At 41.0% G+C, this 5,408-nt stretch overlaps 1 non-coding gene across 1 annotated transcript; it reads left to right on the plus strand.

Moving 5' to 3' along the window:
- Positions 1–1,439: 1,439 nt before the first annotated feature.
- On the plus strand, positions 1,440–1,546 carry LOC112753312 (small nucleolar RNA R71). The gene has a single exon (XR_003177704.1). It is a non-coding gene; the product is annotated as a small nucleolar RNA R71 (small nucleolar RNA).
- The last annotated feature ends 3,862 nt before the right edge of the window (positions 1,547–5,408 follow it).

Here is a 5,408-nt window from a genome sequence, read left to right on the forward strand (position 1 = left end):
TCCCAACCTTTACCAACACGTTTTCAACCACTCCTACTGCTTGTTTTTGAGTTTTGTCAGCTAGCCTGATGACTACGTCTATGGGCATTAGCTCATTGATCTGCAGCTTCTTTATAAGGGATAAGGGCATTCTGTTGATGCTTGCTCCTAGGTCACAGAGTCCTTTGTCAAACATTGTTTCTCCTATGGCACAGGGGATGTGAAAACTCCCTGGGTCCTTCCTTTTTGTAGGCATCTCTGGTTGAATGAGAGCACTGCACTCCTTATTCATCACTATTGTTTGCCCTCCTTTGAGTGAGCTTTTCCTGGTCAGCAGCTCCTTCATATACTTAATGTATGAGGGCATTTGTTGGAGGGCCTTGATGAATGGTATGTTTACATGGAGAGATGCAAACATGTCAAGAAACCTTGAGTATATTCTCTTTTTTACACTACCCTTGAGTTTTTGGGAAAAGGGTGCATAGAGTCTTAGCAGCTCCTTCTGTGAAATTTTGGTTTCTTGGTGATCCTCTTCTTGTTTCTCTATTGATGTATCTCCAGGTTGTTCTAATAGTTTGTTCGGCTCTTCCTCATTCCCTTTATCACTTATAGTGACCATCTTGCAATCTTCCCATCTGACCTTCTTTGCTTCACCTCTCGGGTTCTTCTCTGTGTTACTTGGGAAGCTATCAGTAGGTTTGGGAATCTTTTCAGAGAGGTCCCACTTGAAATTCCAGCCTCTAAATGGTGTCTCCCTGGTTTTTGAGATTAGCTCGCACCTCCTCTTTGAAAACCTTGTTATCTTGAATCTCTTTGCATATGCCTTCAAGTAGAGTCTCAATCCTTGATAGTCTTTCTTCCGATGATGGTGAGTTGAGATTGGAGGGATGAGAAGGGCCATTTTGGCTTTGGTATGGATGTTGAGGTGTGTTGTTAAGTGGGTGCTGATATGATCTCTGTGTGGAATGTTGGTGAGCTGCATTGTTGTTGGGGTTGTGGCGTCTCTGATCTTGGCCTTGGTCTTGTTGATTTCCCCACCCAAAGTTTGGGTGGTTCCTCCAACCAGGATTGTAAGTCTTGGAGTATGGGTCATGGTTCTGCCTAGGTGGATTTCCAATGTAGTTGGCTTGTTCCTGATCACTCCTTCTTGAGCTGCTGTTGAGGTGGTGATTACTGCTACTTGACTCCTCTCCATCTTCTTGGTAAGGTCAGCCAGCTGCTTGGTGATCATCTTGTTTTGAGCTAGCAGTTCATCCACATTGTTTAGCTCCATTACTCCTCTAGTGTTGCCCTTTTCAGAAGCATAGAAGTAGTCATTCTCAGCTACAGTCTCAATGACATCTATGGCTTCTTCAATGGTCTTCTTCTTGTTCAGAGATCTCCCGGATGAGTTGTCTACTGTCTTCTTTGATTCATAAGAAAGACCTTCATAGAAAATGTGTAAATGCACCCATTCATTCAACATATCTGGTGGGCACCTTCTTGTCAGATCCTTAAACCTCTCCCATGCTTCATATAGAGTCTCACCATCTTGTTGCCTGGAAGTTTGAACTTCAGCTCTCAACCTGTTGATTCTTTGAGGAGGATAAAATATCGCCAAGAACTTGTTCACCACATCTTCCCAGGTTGTTAAACTCTCATTCGGAAAGGATTCCAGCCATTTAGATGCCTTGTCCTTGAGTGAGAAGGGGAATAGAAGTAGTCGGTAGGTATCAGGATGAACACCATTAGACTTCACAGTGTCACATATGCTCAGGAAGGTGGTTAGATGTTGATTGGGATCTTCTTAAACACTTCCTTCGAATGAACAGTTGTTCTGAACAAGGGTGATGAGCTGTGGCTTTAGTTCAAAGTTGTTGGCATGTATGGTTGGCTTTTGGATGCTACTTCCACAGTTTCATGGGTTTGGATTGATGTAAGATCCCAGAACTCTTCTCTCTTGCCCAGTATGATGCACTGGGCCTTTTATGCCATGGTTGTGAGCCTCTTTTTCATGATGGTTCTCCATATTCTCATCCATGTCTGGTTCAAAATACTCCTCTTCTTCCTCCGTACCAGCTACTCTCTTTCCTCTTGCTTCCCTACTTAATCTAAGGAAGGTTCTCTCAGGTTCAGAATCAAAAGAAGTTGAAGCCCCGCTTCTTCTACCTGTCATACAACCAACAAGGAAAAAGTAAGAAGGGGGTAGATGCAGAGAGTATTCTTGTTAGAAATGCTATTAGTGTGAGTGATGAAATATATCAAACAGTTAGTGGGTCAGTGAACTAAATAGTAAAAAAAATGCGTAGATAACACCACAAACGGCTAAAGGGTAAAGGGAAGGAAATAACTAAAACTGAAAGTAAATTACTCAAATGAATGTAAATCAAACAAAAGAAAGAAAAATGCTCAATCTAGTTATCCACCAATTTAATCATTGTTGATACAAAATCAATCCCCGGCAACGGCGCCATAAACTTGATGCACAGAAACTTGTCTCTCAACAATTTCCCTCAGTAAGTATACCGAATTGTCGTCAAGTAAAAACTCACAATAGAGTGAGGTCGAATCCCACAGGGATTGATTGGTCAATCAACTTTAATTAGAGGAATGTTCTAGTCAAGCTAAGCAGAATTTGATGTGAAAGTTGCAAGAAATTAAATGGCGGAAAGTAAATAGCAGAAAATGTAAATGCTGGGAATAAAGAGCTGAACATAAATGACGGAAAGTAAATTGCAGAATCTTAAATGGGGAATGGGGAATTTAGCATGAAAGTAAATTGCAGAAATTAAAGAGAATGGGTAAGATCAAAAATGGGGGATTCATTGGGCTTAGGAGATGTTGCATTCTCCGGATCAAGTTCATTTTCATCTCTTCCTCAATCAATGCATTCATTGATCTCCTTGGCAATCTTAAGTGATTAAACTCCAATTCCTTGGTAATTCAATCTCTCAAATCTTGATCAATAGCCAATTCTTTGGTCCAATTGCTCATGAGAAGAGATGAAGTATGGTCACTGATTATACCACATGTATTTCCAAATCAAAGTGTTGGTAGGATTATATGTCACTATATCCATCCAGACCCCAATTTGGTCCAACATGAGAAAGCATTTCTAGCATGATCTCTTCATTCCTCTTCCAAGGTTCTGAAGACATCCAAGTATGAATAGCTTCTTTTCCAAGATAACTACCCAATTGGATGAAGATTGAAAGCTTTCTAGTAAAATCAAGAGAAAAGAAAGAAGAAGAATAATGAAAACTATTGTTGATCTATCAAATTACAACAGAGCTCCCTAACCCAATGAAAGGGGTTTAGTTGTTCATGGCTCTGGGAATGCAAAACAAAGATGGAGAGTGCATTCTGAAAGTAAAACTAGAAGTTGCAGAGAAAGTAAAATTATATAGAAAGTAGTTCTCCCAATCCAAAATTTCTTCTCTAGTTCAAAACTACTCCTATTTATACTACTCTTCTGATCTTCTAGTTGGCTCTTCAAGTCTTGGATATGGGCCTTTTGATCTTGAGTTGAAGCAGTTATCATCTTTAGTGGGCTCAGCTTCACTTGCAGAGAAAGTTTGCAGTAGGCATGGACTTTAGCTTAAGGCATTAGTGGTGTTAATGTTAAGTGAAAATGTGGGGTCGAGAACGTTAGTGACAATCATCTTTTTCACTAACGTTCCTAACCCAAAATGGTCCATGTTAACTTCAACGTTAGTGGCACAAACGTGACCACTAACGTTGCCTCTTGGCCCTTCGCAAACGTTACTGGGGTTTACCTTTCCCAATAACGTTGAGAGTACCCCTTTCTCCCTATGTTAGAGTTCATGTTAGTATAGTTAATGTGACCTTTAACGTAGGCTTACCAAATCTTCGGGAGCGTTAGTGACACTTACCTTTTTCACTAATGCTCTAAAATGCCCCTTTCCCACGTTAGTGCCTCACATTAATTACATTAACATGACCACTAACGTGGTGTTGATTGCCATCTCCAACATTAGTGACAAAGGTGAGTGTCACTAACGTTGGCTCATCATCCCTTTCCTCCATGTTAGCTTCCACGTTAATGTAATTAACGTGGCAACTAACGTGGCTCATAGTGGCTTAGTCCAACGTTAGTGACAAAGGTGAGTGTCACTAACGTTGGCGATTCCTTGCTCCTTCCATGTTAAAGTTCATGTTAACTAAGTTAACGTGGCTCTTAACGTAGCCAATATGGGCTTAGTCCAACGTTAGTGACAAAGGTGAGTGTCACTAACGTTGGCATTATCTTTCTCTTCTACGTTAGAGTTCACGTTAACTGAGTTAACGTGACTCTTAACATGGCCAATTGCCCTTTTTGGAGTGTTAGTGGCACTCACTTTTACCACTAACGCTTGGAGCTTTCTTTTCCTCCACGTTAACTACCACGTTAATGTAGTTAATGTGGTATTTAACGTGGGCTATGATTGCTTTGAAGACGTTATTGGCGATCACTTTTCTCATTAACGTTGCAAGCTAGCTCCCATTCCACGTTAGTGGTCACGTTAGTTAGACTAACGTGGCTACTAACGTGGCTTTTCCTTGCCTCCTTTGTTCTGAAATCAAGCAAAGAAAGTGCATCAAAGCTTTAATCCAAGTTATGAGTTTGTCATTAAATTCATGCATAATTCTCATGAAATCATATAAAATTCACAATGTTTGCTTGAATCAAGATGTAAGTGAAATTCTACCCAAAACTTGCTTATTTCCTAAGAAAATGCATGAAACTACCCTAAAACAGTAAAGAAAAGGGTTAGTGAAACTGGACAAAATGCCGTGGCATCAAGGCGCTCAATGGAAGAGAGATTCAAGAGGCAAGCCGGTTCAACTAAGAAGGCTTGACCTCAAACCTGTGGCTAGGGGATGGTTGGAGTTCATCCAACGCTCTATCATTCCTACTAGCAACCAGTTTGAAGTTACTGTAGACCAGGCCATCATGATCCATAATATCATAAATGGAGAGGAAGTAGAAGTTCATGAGATCATATCCCTAGAACTCTACAAGGTGGCAGACAAGTCCTCTACTTTGGCAAGGTTAGCCTTCCCTCATCTCATTTGTCACCTATGCAATTCAGCTGGAATTTTCATAGAGGAAGATATCCTCATTGAAGAGGACAAACCCATCACTAAGAGAAGGATGGAGCAAACAAAGGAGCGCACTCATGGACCTCAACAAAAGCATGAGGAAATTCCTCATCATGAAATCCCTGAGATGCCTCAAGGGATACACTTTCCTCCACAAAACTATTGGGAGCAAATCAACACCTCCCTAGGAGAATTAAGTTCCAACATGGGACAACTAAGGATGGAGCACCAAGAGCATTCCATCCTCCTCCATGAAATTAGAGAAGACCAAAGATCCATGAGGGAGGAACAACAAAGGCAAGGAAGAGACATAGAGGAGCTCAAGCACTCCATAAGATCTTCAAGAG

The sequence above is a fragment of the Arachis hypogaea genome, chromosome 15, assembly GCF_003086295.3.
Source record: "Arachis hypogaea cultivar Tifrunner chromosome 15, arahy.Tifrunner.gnm2.J5K5, whole genome shotgun sequence".
NCBI lineage: Eukaryota > Viridiplantae > Streptophyta > Magnoliopsida > Fabales > Fabaceae > Arachis > Arachis hypogaea.